Source organism: Typopeltis vanoorti, chromosome 14, assembly GCF_054136105.1.
Source record: "Typopeltis vanoorti isolate ZY-2024b chromosome 14, IOZ_Tvanoo_1.0, whole genome shotgun sequence".
NCBI classification, from domain to species: Eukaryota; Metazoa; Arthropoda; class Arachnida; order Uropygi; family Thelyphonidae; genus Typopeltis; species Typopeltis vanoorti.
The window spans coordinates 90,008,488-90,024,850 of record NC_143562.1 but is presented as its reverse complement, the minus strand read 5'-3'; the positions used below and the strand labels follow the sequence as shown (position 1 = coordinate 90,024,850).

Here is a 16,363-nt window from a genome sequence, read left to right as displayed (position 1 = left end):
TATGAAAAGAAACTGGCTCTGCGTGCTAAAGACAACCCACGAGAATTCTATCGATATGCTGCAAGTAAACGAAAGAGCGAATATGAAAGAATAACTCTTCTAAATCCAGATGGCGTGAGGGTTACAGATGCAGTAGAGTTTGTGTAGTTAATGAGTGTCCATTTTGCTAAAAGTTATCAACCTCGTGTACACGTCATTGAACTCACTGCTACCTCTTCACCGGATGAAGAAACACAGGGGTATGAGGACGAGGTATTAGAGCTGTTGCACAAAATGAATGAGAATTCAACAATGGGGACTGATGGGATATCAGCTAAAAGAGTGTTCAGCTGAAATGATCATTCCTTTGACCAGGTTGTTTAATATGAGTCTCAGAACAGGGATTATTACACAGGAATGGACGTAATGTATGGTAATTCCATTGCACACGGGTGGTGCAAAGACCGATGTATCCAACTATCGACCAATTAGTATCTCAGGAGTGGTGGTGAGGATTTTAGAAAAATTAGTTAGGGCCCGCATTCAGAAATGGGTTCGCAGTGAATCTCTATTTTGTGATGAACAACATGGGTTTACTAAGGGAAGGTCATGTTCTTAGATTTTGGTCATCTTAGATTTGCCTAGGCTTTTGACAGAATACAGCATGGAAGACTGCTGCATAAATTGGAGAAAATGGGTTTGGGTTATACAACATTAGCATGGATAAGAGGATGGCTGACTGACAGATATCAAAAAATGGTATACCAGGGATCTGAGTCTGCAAGGTTTAAGATAACAAGTGGTGTACCACAAGGATCAATGCTTAGTCCACTGTTATTCAATCTGTACATTAATGATGTTGGGAAGGATTTGACAAGCGACATACAGCTATTTGCTGATGATGCAAAGATAGGTAGGGTAATCAGGAATGCTGCTGATATGCCGTACTTGCAGAATATAATTTGAATAGGCTGGAATTGTGGGAATGGAAAATTGGTTTCAGTAAATGTAGTCGTGCACTTTGGCGTGATTCGATGACTTTTGTTCATTTTGTGGAGGGTGGGAAAAAGACAAGAGGCATCCTTGGAAGCTGAGAATGAATGCCGCTAAGAAAGCGGTAGGCGAGATCTAGATTTTTTTTCTCATCGAGTGATTCGTGATTGGAACGGACTGGCATTGGATGTGTGTGCAAGCAGTGTGAATGAATTCAATAATAAGTGTGATAACTGGTGCGTGTAGTGTGGGAGTCAGTGACTCATCGAGTCCGTAACTCCCTGGACGTCTCTCATAATTATTACTAAGATATTTAATAATAATACATTTTTATTAAATTCGATCCTGTACTGTTATGTATTTTTTGATTCATGTTGCAACTACAAATGATCCGATTGAAACAATCGTTGATTAGCTCAATAAATTTCTTAAAAACTAATTTTTAATAATTGGTTTAGCTCAACAAATTTCTGTAAACATTTCGAAAACCTTATCGTTGTGTAGAATAACCTTCGTACGGAGACATACGAAACTGCTTGATGCTCTTTTTGAAAATCATCTAAAAGCTGTTGACCCAGGAATCGTTTATAAAATTTATTATCCGTAAAATATGACTTTTGCACATACTTATGAACATATAGAGAATGTTATCCAAAGTAATATTACAACAGTTTCGGAACTGAGATATTATAATAATTAGGCTGTTGTATGGTTTTGATTTGCACGACATTCAGTTTAATAAGAATTACAAAAAAATCACCGATAAATATAAATGTAATGCATAAAAATTACTGAAGAACGTCCAAATTGAAGGCGAAAAAACACTGAAAAGGATATGCCCACAATTCTGATAATACAGCAATCAACATTTATCCTTAAAAGGACTGGCTTAAATGGGCGAAGCAAGAATGCTTTTCATCTACCCCGTTATCTGTAGAGGACAGTGTAGGGATAAGGTGTTATTGAGCTATTAAAGCTCCGATCATGGCAGGAGGGTAACAGCAATAGCCGAGCCTCAGTTAGAACTTCATTGGCTACAGCATTGCCATCCATTACCCTCCAAGAGTATTAATCACCGCATCTCACGGTCGATTTATTCCACCCCAATCATTTATGATACTTGCGTTAAGAGTAGAAACAAAGTTATTAATAAAAACTTAAAATGTGTAAATGAAACTTTTCAAATATCATTGAAAATTTATATGCGCAATATATTCTTTTAAAAATAAAATAATATATATCTTTATTTTCGTATTTCATATAAAATAAATCCGAATTACAAGTAATTTTACTTTTCTTGATAATTTTGTTAAAGATATTTCGGTGATTTTCTAGCCATCTTTTTTTTTAATCTATTTGTCGTGCAGTATAAAATTATATTAATCAACTGTCGTCATAATACCAACATATAGGCAATAATCGCTTTAATTTGGAAAATAATGTAAGATTCCATGAGGTTATTAAAGATCCATCATCTTTTTATAGCCAAATAAAGTTATATTAAAGGGTGAAACATTTTATCGCAGTTGATGAAAATCTTACGTTTTCTATAGGAGTTGCCTTTTATTACTTAAAAAATGACGATTCTGTCAATTACAATCAATTAAATTCAAAATTGTTATTTTGATATAAAATAATAATGCATCTTTAATTTATTATTTAAATTGTTTTATTTTTTTCAAAGTAAAATATTTTAAACTCTATATTTTAATATTGTACTTATATCCCTATAAAGAATTCACTTATGAAATATATAATTTCACGACATACTACTACTGATCTGAATAGAAAGATTTTCTTTCCGAGGTTGGAGGGAAGCTATTGTATGGTATCATGAGCACCAACAACTGTCAAACGATTATGTTATGTTATTTCTTTGTATGTTTATTCCAAAATTATTTCGCAATAAAAACATTTTTAGAGCAACTCTCAGTTACGTTTTCCACATTTGTCATGTCTGTTTGTGTTTGGCACAATATTTAAAATTCCCACCTACTTTTATTATACTTTAATAGTTTTGTACGATCAAATCAAAGGACATTGTTAACGTGTCATTGAATGAAGTATTGGTAATGTGATGTATGACGCGCCTGGAAGGCAACACACATTCCCCATTCTCTGCTGAAAAGAGCCTCGATAACATCACTTGGTAATATAAGCTGTAAAGAGAGAGAGAGAGAGAGAGAGAGAGACGATGTTCTGTTGGGCCGGTTGGATGGAACAAATGAGCTCATCCGTCATCTGGCTTGACACAACACAGAACCGGAATGGACACTCCAGTGCGGACTGGAACAGTAGCTAATGTTCAAACTTTTACTCTTTCCTAATTACGCATTTCAGAGAAACTTCGTCCAATGTCCTGTTCTTTCAGAGTCCCTCATTAGATAGCGAAACACTTGAATGGCCAATACTTCCAAAAAGTCATTTGTTACATACGTGGACACATTAATTGCCTCCGCAACTGTCTGCCATTCATATGTATAACCAAACTAGATTTTTCTGGATTAATTACAAGCAAACTTTGTTTCACGAATAGATTTACTGTACGTGGCCACAAATGCGAGTTTTCAAAGTAATATTTAGAACTGAAATGTCCGTAATATGTTATTTTATACGGAATAGTATCCTGAGATACTAACAGATATATTTTACATTTTATGAAATGTCTTTTTCATATTATACATGAATTTGTTTACTAATAACATCTAAATTCATAACTCCCTGAGAAAAATTATAAAAATTATTATGCCTTTTGCCTAGAAAGACTTGCGTTCGATTATCGTCATGCCCATGAGAATCGATTTTGTTTTTCTCAATTTATAATGAGTTAGTCGATCTCATACGGAGGTAGTAAGGTTTTTTTTTTTTTGCTGGGGAAACCGGTTTTTCATCCAGCATTCAAGGCCAATTGGTTCTAGTACATACGCAATTTACAAACAAAAATGCCATTAGTGGCGGTAGATGGCGTTGTGTGCCTCATGGATTGTGGCGTGATATGTACATAGTGACGTTTGAAGTTGGAGGTTTAGATGATGTACAATTGATTTTTTTTTTTAATTTTTTTTTTTTTTAAGATCCGGTGTATCAGGTTCAGAAACAAGCTGACAAATGAACAAAGGTGTACACACAAACAATGGATGGTCACATATGGCTTCGGTTACCAAGTTGATCCTCTTCTTGTAGATTATGTTCTGTGCACGTGGCTCCCTTTCATCGAAATAATAATAAACAAATTAGTCTTATGTCTGTTTACTTATTCAAATATTACACACACCTCTTTTTTTTTCTTTTTTTTTTTTTTTTTTAACTTTTAGGAAATGGATCAGAGTTGGTGAATATAGATTTGCGTTTTTTTAAGGCAGTAATTTATGATTCATTAGTTATTAGAAAAAAAATGGAATTATTAAAAAAAAGGTATGCTTACTCATATCAGTCATGAATTGTAATTAGCATCATCACAGCAAAAGATACACGATTTATTACATTGTTAAAAAGCAGTTGATTCAGACAGAGCTGGAAAACAAAATTTTATTGTTGGTGTCTCTAAGAGTGTATACTTACTAATAAATGCATATAATAAAATGTATAAAGTAAATAAAAATAGGAAAAAATATAATGAAAAATTGTTTTTTTAAAGGAAAAATTTGTATATTTCTAAAATATAAAAACACCTTATATTTTTTGAAAGTTACTTTATATAAGAAAGCCTTACAAGATTATCTGATATTTATATTTATAAACGTCATTGTTAGTAAAAATGAATGTTTCCTGTAAAACAGTATTTTCGTGATTTAATTAAACTTTGCTAACTAGTAATAGTAATTTTGCACAGTTTGTTATGTTCATAATCTTCCTATTAACTCGAAGAAATTCGACCGAACTGATAGCCAACAACAAAGTCAAATTCAAAGCTAAATCAACATAATATTTCTATTTAATTAATGGCAAGTTCTTTTGTAGCCAAACGCAGATCACAACAACTACGCTACTAAGCTCTATAAAGCACCGAGAATGTCCTGAATGGGTGTAGTGCAATGCTGTCGGGTAAACACAATCATCGTTGTCTTGAGATCATCCACACGTAGATAGGCCAAGTACCAACACCCGTATCCAATTTCAACAAAAAAAGACGTGCGAATAGCCTTGAAATAAGAACGCTATCCAGTATAGAATGGGCATTCAAATCATTAAATGGATTTATTTCAGTAGTAACTACACTTTTCGTTTATCTAGTGATTCAATAACTACTACATAAGACTACACAGCTGAATTGCGATGTAATTTGTTCCCGTGTTCTGTTTAATGATACTTTCTTGAATAGCACGGCTGGAAGTATCTTATACGAATGGCGAAAGATTCACCAGGTCTTGAATAACCTTGCTTCACTCATTACTATAAAGTCAGAAGATATTAACAACTGTAATTAAAACAATAATGAAGTCAAGCTACTGTTTAGTTTCAAAATAAAGCGACCATTGTTACGTCACACGTCTGCAGAATCATTTGGTTGCATTTCTATTTATTCAGCTACTGCATGCTGTTGAGTTCAGATATTAATAACAATGTTTTTTTTTTTTTTTTTGTTTTTCTTTCGCTCGCAGGAATGCGCATTATCTCGCTGTACAGCAGTACACTCTTAACAAAAAATGGACATTACTGTATAAAGAGATAAAGTAAAGTTGTTGCTTTATAAGCAGAACATCTCACTGTTGATATAACTAATATTTGACACGAACAATCTCGCCGGTTTTTCAGGAAAAACGTGGTGGCAGTTTTAATTAGATGCCTGAAACCAACTCTGTGTTTCCTTCCGACAGTGAAGGAGGAAGATAAAATATTGATGTCATTAATGTCGCATTCATCCCTGTTATAAGAACGCCTTCATCGTAAAGCATTAGGGTCGCTGAAGCAAAAGCCTTTGTACTTGAGACGACCGCTATCATTTTACATGGAGACTTTAATGCTGACATAAGATACGTGCTTCTTGAGGAAATATGTGCTTACTTACAACAGATTTGCGCACTTTCTGCTGCCTCGGAAATATTTCATATTTCACAGCGCATTTCGGATATTCCTGTGGGCAAAAAAGGAACTCGCAGCTTAATGAGAAGTAACGTATCAGTACCATCTTCATTGTTACTTAAATTCGATGTCATATTAATAAATTTTAGGTGTGAATACTATATATTAAATTATAAAGTGTAAATTTAAAATATTTTCAAGTTTTTGAAATTTTGATAGCTTTTTAAGTTATTAAATTTTTATTTAAATTAAAATTATTTTTTAATTAAGGAAATCGGCTTTTTTTATTACTATTATCTGTAATTGTTTCGGATGACGATTTAAACACACCTACTTCTGTTAGTATTCACAGTGTAATAAATGAACAGTGAGCTATTCAAGATTCATTTCCTCAGACTTTGTTTGGAACCGTTATTTCTTCCAATCTTTAGGAAAACTTGCTTTAAACTCTTTCTAGCTATTTGCGCCATCCTTTCTTAGAAGGCCTGGAAATTTATTAATTTTTTTTTAATATTTGTACAATTAACAGTATCAAATCCATGACCACACTGTCGGATTCAAGTGAAACAATACACCCTTCAAGCAAATTAAAGTGATCATTGTGTCAAACATTCAAATTTTTTTTTTTTTTTTTTTGGCTAGATGGGCGAAGCAAGAATGCTTTCCATATTCCCACTTATCTGTAGAGGACGATGTAAGGATAGAGTGGTATTGAGCTCTAATCATGGCAGTAAGGTAACAGCAATAGCCAAGCCTCAGTTAAAACTTCATTGGCTACAGCATTACCTTCCATTACCCTCCCAGGATACCCATTTTAGTCGCCTCGTACGACATGGATGGGCTACAGTGGGGATTTTTAAGTAAAGCCCTCTCTAAAAATTAAAACGATCCCTAGACCACTCCATAGAGGCCGAAAATCGTCCAACTCAGCGTTGGTTCCACTCAGTGACGTCCCCCCCCCACTGAGCAGAACCGCTCATATTCCAGGGAAAAGCATCCACCGACGAGGCCCCACACGGGCCACGCCGGAGAGCACTCTCCCCAGAGAGTCAAAATGCTCTCTCAGGTCAACCTCCCTCCCTCACTGGGAGCAAAATCCGGAAGAAACCTAAGGGAGCGAAACTCTCGAGACTCTGCGTCCCACTTTAGTCGCCTCTTTTGACATGCGTGGGCTGCAATCGCGCTATTCTTATCCCGGCCGCCACACGGGAAAATCATTCAAAACGGGGAAAAAAAAAAAAAAAACACGTTAGTATAAGGGCGAGGCAAAATGCTTTTATAATCCCTGCAATCGATAAGGTTACTGTGTAGGGGAAAGTTTATGAGCTAAGTGCTCTGCCCAGGTGGGTGTGAGTTATAGATCCTCGTTAGGAATTAGGATGGCCTTAGGTCTCCTATATTTGGAGAAAACCGATTCATCATAGTTTGTTGCTATGTACCAGTTCATTTGGATGTGAAGACGACGTTGAGAAGAACTTTACTGCTGAAGATTGCAGGAAAGAGTAGACATATGGGATATTTGTGTCCCCATGAAGTTGGACATCTCTGATATACCATGGCGCATTTAAAATCATGCTAGGCATTTGTTTTGCACTCTCTGCAGTTTGAGGATATTTGTGCTTGAAGTGTGGCTCCAGGCTGGGGACGCATAAGTAATAATGGGTCGAATCATCACCTGATAGAGGAGCAATTTGATTTTGGTATCTACTTTACTATTCCTGTTGATAAGAGGGTAGAGCGGTGCTATGACTTTTGATGCCCTTGTAGATGAGGCTTTTGTATGCGGACTGATAGTTTTCTGTCCAGAAGTACACCGAGATATTTGGCTTCTGCTTTCCAGGGAATTTTGATATTAAATAGGAAGATGTCTTCTGTAGGAGATAAGTTTTTAGTGAATTGAGTTTTTAGTGAAGAGCATGGCGGTGCTCTTTTGAGGGTTTACTTGCAATCTCCAATTGGAGAACCAGTGGTCTAGTTTCAGCAGGTTTTCTTGCAGTTTCTTGGTAACAAGATGCGGTTTAAGAGATCTGGCTAGTGTGGCTGTGTCGTCAGCGTAGAGGGCAATGATAGATGACATTGGATTGTGCAGTATATCCGCCATGTAAATCGAGAAAAGTATCGGTGCCAGGAGAGACCCTTGAGGCACTCCTGCCAAGATTCGTCGCTGGGTAGATAATAAACCATTTAGTTTGACTTGCATTTGTCTGCCACTAAGAAATGATTATAAGGTGGACCAGATCCAATGGAATGCCGGCTAAAATCAGCTTGTATAGTAGTCCAAAGTGCCATAATTTGTCGAGTGCCATTTCTAAGTCAAGAAAAACTGCTCCTGTGTATTGGTTGCCAGTTGTAGCTTGTGGTAATGAATTCAATTAGTCTATGGATTTGTTGAGTAGTGCTGTGAAACTGACCAAATCGAAACTGTTCTGCAGGAAGGATCTTTAACTTGTTTACAGAGACTTGAATTCTGGAAAGGATAAATTTTTCTGCAATTTTGCCCAAATTAGAAATCAGACTTATGGGACGATAACGTTGAGGTTGCTGTGGATCCTTGCCAGGCTTACAAATAGGGACCGCGTCTGCCAACTTCCATGCAAACAGAAAGTATTTGAATCTGAGCATGGCATTTATTATTGTTGTAAGATGTACAATGGCTTTTCGGGGCAGCAGTTTAATAACTTTATTGGATATGCCGTCAAGCCTAGGAGCTTTTTTATCCTTAAATACTGTATAATGTCATAAATTTCAGCTGGAGAAGTAGGTGTGAGTTGGCTGGTACAGGTATAAGACCGTTTTAGCACGTATCTGACGTGGCGGTGAATTTTATAAATATGATTGAAGTTGGGTTATCGTACGAAGGGCTACACTGTTTTTCTAAATTTTTAGCTATGGTTTCGGCTTTTTCTGCATCTGTGTGAACAATGCCCAGATCAGATTTAAGGGGGGGGGATTTATTTTTATGTTTGATATTTCTCAGAAGCTTCCAGATGGTTTGATCACCGGGTGATATGGAGGATAATTTGTCTTTCCCATAATTTGTTTCTGTGAGTTCAACAAACACTCTTCAGTTTGTTGAGAAACTATTTGTCTTGGGGTGCCCTGGTGTTATGGTATATTTGTCTTGTCTTATTTTTTTTCCTGATTAAGTTCATGATATCTTCTGGTGAATTTTAGGCTTTGAAGCAGTTGAATTTGGGGTGATAGATGATAAGGCTGCGTTAATTTGATGAGTAAGTTTATTTGACTGCAGATTCGACTTCTTCCTTGGAATTAATATGAGGACCAGGGCCAATGCAGTTTGGATAATTTTCCCCAAGGTATGATGGTGTGAGGCGAACGGGTAGTCCCTTCTGATTACCCAGTTGGAGCAGAATAGAGTTGTGGTCTGAGGTTAATTCAGTGATTCCAGGTTGTTCTGTAATTTAACATTCTGGAGATCAACTATATCCACGACGTCGGAGGAACCAATCGGACTGTGATGAGTTGGTACTGAGAGCGAGGCACAGCTGCGCAATTGGAACCTTAGTTAAATAGGATGCGGCCATTCTTATTAATAGATTTACTGCTCCAGGCATGATGTTTTGAGTTAAAGTCTCGGGCGATAATGACCAACACTTTAACTTCGAGGATGGCATCCAGATCTGAGGTCAACAATGTTTTTGATGGGGGGTTGTAAGAAGCTTAGATTTTGAGGTTTCTGACAGAGTTAGTGATGACATTAATACCTGTGATTTCGAGATTAGTGGTTGTAGGGTTGGCTAAAGAATGGCGGTTGATGTAATTTTTGATGAGGATGGCTGTACCACCACTTTTATATTCGAGTCCGTCATTCCCATAAAGCTGGTACCCTCTGATTTGGGGTTGTCAGCAGGCCTCAAGTGAGTTTCATTAATTAATAATATCCGGATTATATATATATATATCATTGAATTCTTGTGTTTTGTTTTTGAGACCGTTTGCGTTCCAAGCAATAATTTTTAGAGAATCGGGGGAGAGTTTTTTCTTATACATCAGAGAGTGCTAATGAGATGGACTGGGTTTGCTGTAAAAACCTTTTTGTATTGCTTAGTGATGGATTTGAGTTATTGAAATACTGTAGCATATTTACAAGAGAAGAGGTGATGAAAGCTGTTATATTTGGATGTGGATTAGGCAGATTCTGGTCATGGACGGTCTTTTTGGAGAGGGTCACGTCGGCATATATCCTTGTCTGATGTTGAAGGTTCATCTTCTTGGGGGGGGGGGGGGCTTAGTTAATGGTGGGTGAGCACCTGTCGCCCTGTTCGAACTAGTGGGAGACTGATGAGCTTGAGTTTCTGGAGCTCTCGTTTTAGATAACGAGGTAGATTGACTGTTTGGGGTGGTAAATACCCCCTCTATAGTTAGCAGGGTGAGGGCCGCCGCGATTATTGGCTTGGTGTTTGGCACAGTTTCATGCAGGTATTTGTGGGGTGGGTCTCACCACATTTTAAGCATCTGTACTGGGCTTTGTACAACTTCTGGGCATAGCCAAAGTTTTGGCACCTGTGGCACTGCTCAGAATAAGCTCTTTTCCTCAGTGGTTCTGGCGAGATTTTAAGCCCACAGATTGACTTCAATTTGTATGTTTTTATAAATATTATGGATATCCACAAGCACTAGAAGCATAGGAGTCTTATTTGATCTAAACATTCTACTGACCTTTATAGGAGTAGATACTGTAAGTTGAGGTCAGCAGCTATTTTATCTGGGTCGATGTCTTCGGATACTCCTCGGAGCACTACTTTCACATTTTTTCCGAGGTAAGTGGGAAGGTGTGATACTGAATACCTCTGGCGTCCATTTCCTTTGTTAAGATTCTGTAGTCTATCACCGTAGCGGCTGAATTTTGATGTCTTCGTATGTTTTTGGCAGTGGAATAGTTTATCTGCAGGTTAGTCATGATGCTGTCCATCTCTGCTTTTCCCTTAGGATGACTGGGAAACCTTTTCATTGGGGAAGCAGAGGAGTCTGAATTGGGCGCATCTTCATCCATGCCAATACCATTTGTTGACTCGAAGCGAGAGTTTTGCGCTTCTTGCATACTTCATGATCAAAGGGGGTAGAGGTGGAGACCACTAGACTAAGTTTTTCTTCAATTTTAGGAGTGTCTTCATTTTCATCACTGTCAGTCCTGGGTAAGGAATAGAAATTTAGGAAGCCGGGCCATTCAGCTCGAATTTTTTAAGAAGCTTCTTTATAAAGCTGAATGCTAGCCCTTTATCGAGCGCGTCAATAATGGCGTCAAATTCCGACACGTTCATCTTGATTGATTTGTGTATAGACGCAAGTAAATCCTGAAAGCAATAGTTCTGTAGACAGAGATAGTCTCTAGCAAAGTTTGTGAGAAAGAGTTAATGGGTGTTGTGGGAAGATGCCGTGAAGCTGCTTGGCTCAGCGCGAATCACCTACCTGCCTAAGAACCATACATTCACCACTGGTCCTCGTATCGTGTGGGGGGGCCTACGCGGCCATTGACCTTGTGCACGTTTCGTGCAGAGGGGGAGACAGTAGGAATTCGGGCAGGGCTAGAGCCAGTATAATGCAAGATTCACGGAATGCCTCCGTAAGTGGTGAAGTACAGCCTAATACAGCGCAGTGACTAGCAGTAGAAAATAAGCACGTCCGTCCGTCAAACTTAAATCGAATTCTCCCACAATGCTGAACAAATGATCATTCAATCAAACCATTCTAAATTGATTCAAACATTAAAATGTCCTTAAAGGGCTGGCTTAAAAGAGCGAAGCAAGAATGCTTTTCATATTCCCCATCATCTGTAGAGGATAGTGTAAGGATAAGGTGCTATTGAGCTATGTATAAATATAAAGTAAATAAAAGATAATAATAATTATTTGTGAGTTCAACAAACTTCATCATCGGCCTGTAGAGTAAGATAGGCTGAGAGTCAGCAGATAGTGGGAGAGGAAATAAAGATAGAGTGCATAGTAGTAGGGTAGGTAAAAGAGGCCTCAGTTGACCTGTTTTAGCTGTTTGCCCCCCAGGGGCGATTCTAAAACGGTCGTTGATTTTTCACTTTAGAAGAAAATGGAAAAATCCTAAAAAGGAAACATGGAACAAAAACAAAAACATGAAGTACAGAGAAAATAAAACTATACAAAGAACTGGAAACCAAAAAAAGATGGGGGGAAAAGGGTCTGGCCTAAGTGATGCAGCTCTCAAGAAGCTGCACCGCCTCGCTGTAGGCCTTCGCCGCTCAGGTTCTCAGGCCCTCCCCCTGTTGGAACTAGAGAGCTATTGCTGTGGACAGGAAACCATGGGATGGTTATTGTGACTGTCGCTTTTTGTGGGCAGTCATTATTCTTTTACCCACCTCACTTCCCTTGGCCATGTCTAATTTGGAGAGAGCTATGAAGAACGCCGATGCCGCCTCCTCGTCTATGTCCATGGCTAGCTGTACTTGATCAGGGGTGATTTGGCTGATGTCTTCAACAAATATGTCACCCCATTTTGCACTAACTACATTTGGACCATATTTCCCAGTGAGGAGTAGCTCAGGTTCCCCTATTCTCACTATTGCGTCTTGAAATTTTCCTGCCACCCCAGGGATACCTTTAACTAGATGCTTTAGAGTCTCCCCTGCTTTTGCATGAGGAGTCTCCAATTCTTCTGTTTCTGCTGGTTATATTTTTTTCATCTCTTTTTCCTCTGGACTCAGAGGTCTTTTGAAGGGGGCGCTGCTTGCCTCCATGTTTTCTGTTTTATTTACTTTTCCTTCTGCAGTGATTTCATCATGTGACACAGCTTGTTTATTGGCTGTTTCTCGCTTCTTCTCTTTCTTGGGTGTGCAGGCTATGGTTTCTGTGACGGCTGCCTTTTCTTCTATAGCCGCTATTTTGCCGTATGCCTCGTTTATAGTTGGAAAATCCGTGTTTTCCGACTCTTGTTCTGTAGTAGCTGTAGACTTCTCTACTGAGGAGACTGTGACTGGTATAATAGCACCTCCCATCCTTTCTGTATGCGTTCTTGATGGGCAGGTGTTAACTTTGTGGTCTTTGGACCCGCATTTGAGGCAAGCCATGAGACATTTGTCCAGTGAATGACTTGTCGTTAGGCAGTTTTTGCATGCTAGTTTTGGGCAGTTCGCTCCTAGATGGTCGAAGGATCCACATCGGAAGCATTGCTTCTTAACGCCAGGGTAGTTTACCATTACCCTAGCGGATCAGATGCTGACGAAGTTTGGAACCGCTGTTTTCATCTCGAGCGAGATGTTTACTTCCCCAGACTTCCATTGGGGGTTGTCTGCATCGTTTAAGATTTGTATGTTTTGAACAACACCCCATTTCCCAAACACTTCGTGGATTATTTTTTCATCACATTGTATATATTCCAAGGGGAATCTGGGGATTTTGAGCAGTTTGATAATGCTCCCCACCATGAACGGAAAAATTTCCTTTCCGTTACATTGAAAGCCTTTGAGCAACTTGTCCCTAGTCTCGGCGCTCCTAACTACAACTTGGTATCTGCCACTACCGAAAGGAGTGAATCCAAATATCTGGTCCGCACCGACGCAGTCAATCAGGGCTTTAGCCAAAAGTCGGGGTCTCAGATCAGCGTCAGTCTCGATGCCGAGAGTCCGGCAAAACATTGGCCATAGCTGGCGAGGGGGGGGGCCTAGCTATTCTCACCCCCAAGTGTTTATTATTGCCCCGGTCCGGGGTTTAGGAAGATCTGTAAATCTCCGTTAAATATATATCGTGATCGTGAGGCCCGAAGGGACTCGTACCGATATCAACGGTTATGAACAGATGCTCAGTTTGTTTGTTTCACGAAAAAAAACGTGAACTCGCTAACCACACTACAGAAATGATCCTGTGAAGTATGATCTTCAAATATACTCAGCGATTATTCGGCGCCAGATAAAGATATATCTAAGGTAATCATAAATAAAATATAATCATAAATAAAAAATATCTCCAAGACGAATTTTGTATTAAAATACTCTAGGTATTATTTAGGTGTTTTTAACTTTATGACATTTACTTATTATATGTTTAAAATTATTTCAAATTATTTGAAAATCTTAATAAAAAAATAAGATGCTAAAATATTTTAGAAAGTTTAAAAAAATAATAGTCGCCAGATCGAAATATAAAAAAAAAAGAAAACGAAATTCAACGAAGCAATACACGCATGCGTAGAAACATTCACCGGCAATCCAAAAAATTCTCACTAAAAGTAAATAAATAAAAAAAAACACTCTGGGAATATCAACCCACTTCAATCATCTTCAGCTCGTTATTGTTGTCATCGTAGTCTCACTCCGTTCTCATAAAGGGTGACAACCTTCACAGTTTGGTGCCGTGGGTAGATTAAGGATTAATGAAGGACATTGTCGCCATATTCGCGATAAGGACTTTATTCTAATTCCCCTACTGCCATGGATGTTTGTAAATGTCATTACTTGGGAAGACTTGGGTTCGACTCCCGTCTACGACATCTGAAAATGCTTTGCAAGTGCAGGTGCGTGGGCTGGTTTCATATAGAAATGGAAGAATGAATGGCTCCACCTCCACAACCGGGTTTTTTCTACCAACATTCAGGTAAATCGAGCAGAAGAACACACCCAATTTTTCAGAAACGATACCATCTCAACCGTTAAAATTCCAAACAACAGTCGGATTCAAGCCGAAGTTAATCGCTCAGTTAAAGTGCTATCCACTGGCCAAGGAATACAGCAATGTGTTGCTAATTATTATTACTAACTAGTCGGATTTTTCACAAACTTCCGTTTTCGAGGTTATTATGAAAACAAATTACAGCCTACACTCTCTGAAATGGTAACATCGCATCGTGGAAGAGGCAATATTCGTTCCAACACCTTTTTTCGTTTTCTATTTTGCATCCATTGCTTCGACCGCCTCATCGTCATACAAAGTGCGAATTATGTAATTATGTAGGCGTGGATTCTTGTCGACTCTGTAAGCCTCTCAAGTCCAAACTTTTCTATGGCAATCATCAAGGAATAATGCAACCTATGATATACACACACGACGATCTTGGAAGTTCTTTTGAAGTCCAAATCATGTTCTCCGTTGAATCTCTGTATACTCACTGAAATGAGATTTGTGTGGAGCCAACGAACACCATTAGAATTCTTTGAAGAAACAATTTTGACTGATTAACTTCTGATACGTTTGCGAAGCGAATGAAAAAAAAAAAAAAAATTTACGGACAGCACGGCGCTAGAAAGAATGTCTTACGTTGCTAACGTTGCCTACGATGTCAGCGATTTTTCCACTTGATTCGCCACAGCTAATGACAAACTGGCAAAGGCAGAGAGAGTTTGCAGTAAATAGGGATGAATTGAAAGAAGCCACCAGGAGAAAAAAAGTGCCGTTTGCAGCGATCTCGGATAAGTTATATTACTTGCATGTCAACTGAAATATTGAGGATCTCGAAGGGTTTTGCAATTCAAATTCTGGTAGGCGTTGATGAAAATGCTAACATTTCCCGTCTCAGAGCGCATGCGCTGACAGCACGAATCTCTAGATCTGCTTTAGTGTATCAGGTAACGACTCTAGTTTGCTATTTCTGCTATATTAAATTTATAGATTTTAATTTTCATTTATTTTATAAACCAATAAACACTTTATTACTATATAATAGACAATTACATGTGGAATTTAAAAAAAAAAATATTTTTTTAAAAATTTGAATCTTCGACGAGTCAATACATTCATTATTATCGTTCCTTTGGTGTTACGTTTAATGGCCTATCAGGGCTACCAAGATATATCACGCACACGGTATTTATGGTGTTTCTATTGATGTGTGCAATTGCTGACTATCTCATAACGACGACTCTTAATTTGATAATGCTAGATCGAAGGTTTAGTTAACTTGCTGTTAAGTTTTGTAAATTGTATTTATTGGTTGACAGTTGGTTGGATGTCACGCCAGGCACCTAATTTCACGGTATCTTCAACATCCGTGAAATCTCGAATTAACCAAATTTGCATTCCCGAAGTAAATCTCTTTCCACATTGATAATTTAAGTACGTTTATTAATATAACATTTCTGTGTATTCCAGCGCTTCAGATTTCTGTTTAAAGAGAATACAATTAAAACTAGAAGAAAAAAAAATGAACTGTTGAATATGACAACTATAAAAATGTACTTTTAAGCTATAATTGCAAGGAAAATCATTCTTGGCACAATGCCAAGAGTTTGACAAAACTGCAACAATATAACTTCAGTCACGTGATTTGATTTCACGAGACTCGTTAAACACAATATTGTTAGCTATATATCAATAATTAGACTGAGAGGAATACTGAGGTTTTTATATGCTAAATTTCGCCAAAATTCATGGCATTTTAATGAAATAAA

At 37.9% G+C, this 16,363-nt stretch overlaps 1 pseudogene; it reads right to left on the bottom strand.

Moving 5' to 3' along the window:
• Positions 1 to 13,754: 13,754 nt before the first annotated feature.
• On the bottom strand, positions 13,755 to 13,859 carry LOC150099749 (small nucleolar RNA U3; annotated as a pseudogene).
• Between the last annotated feature and the right edge of the window lie 2,504 nt (positions 13,860 to 16,363).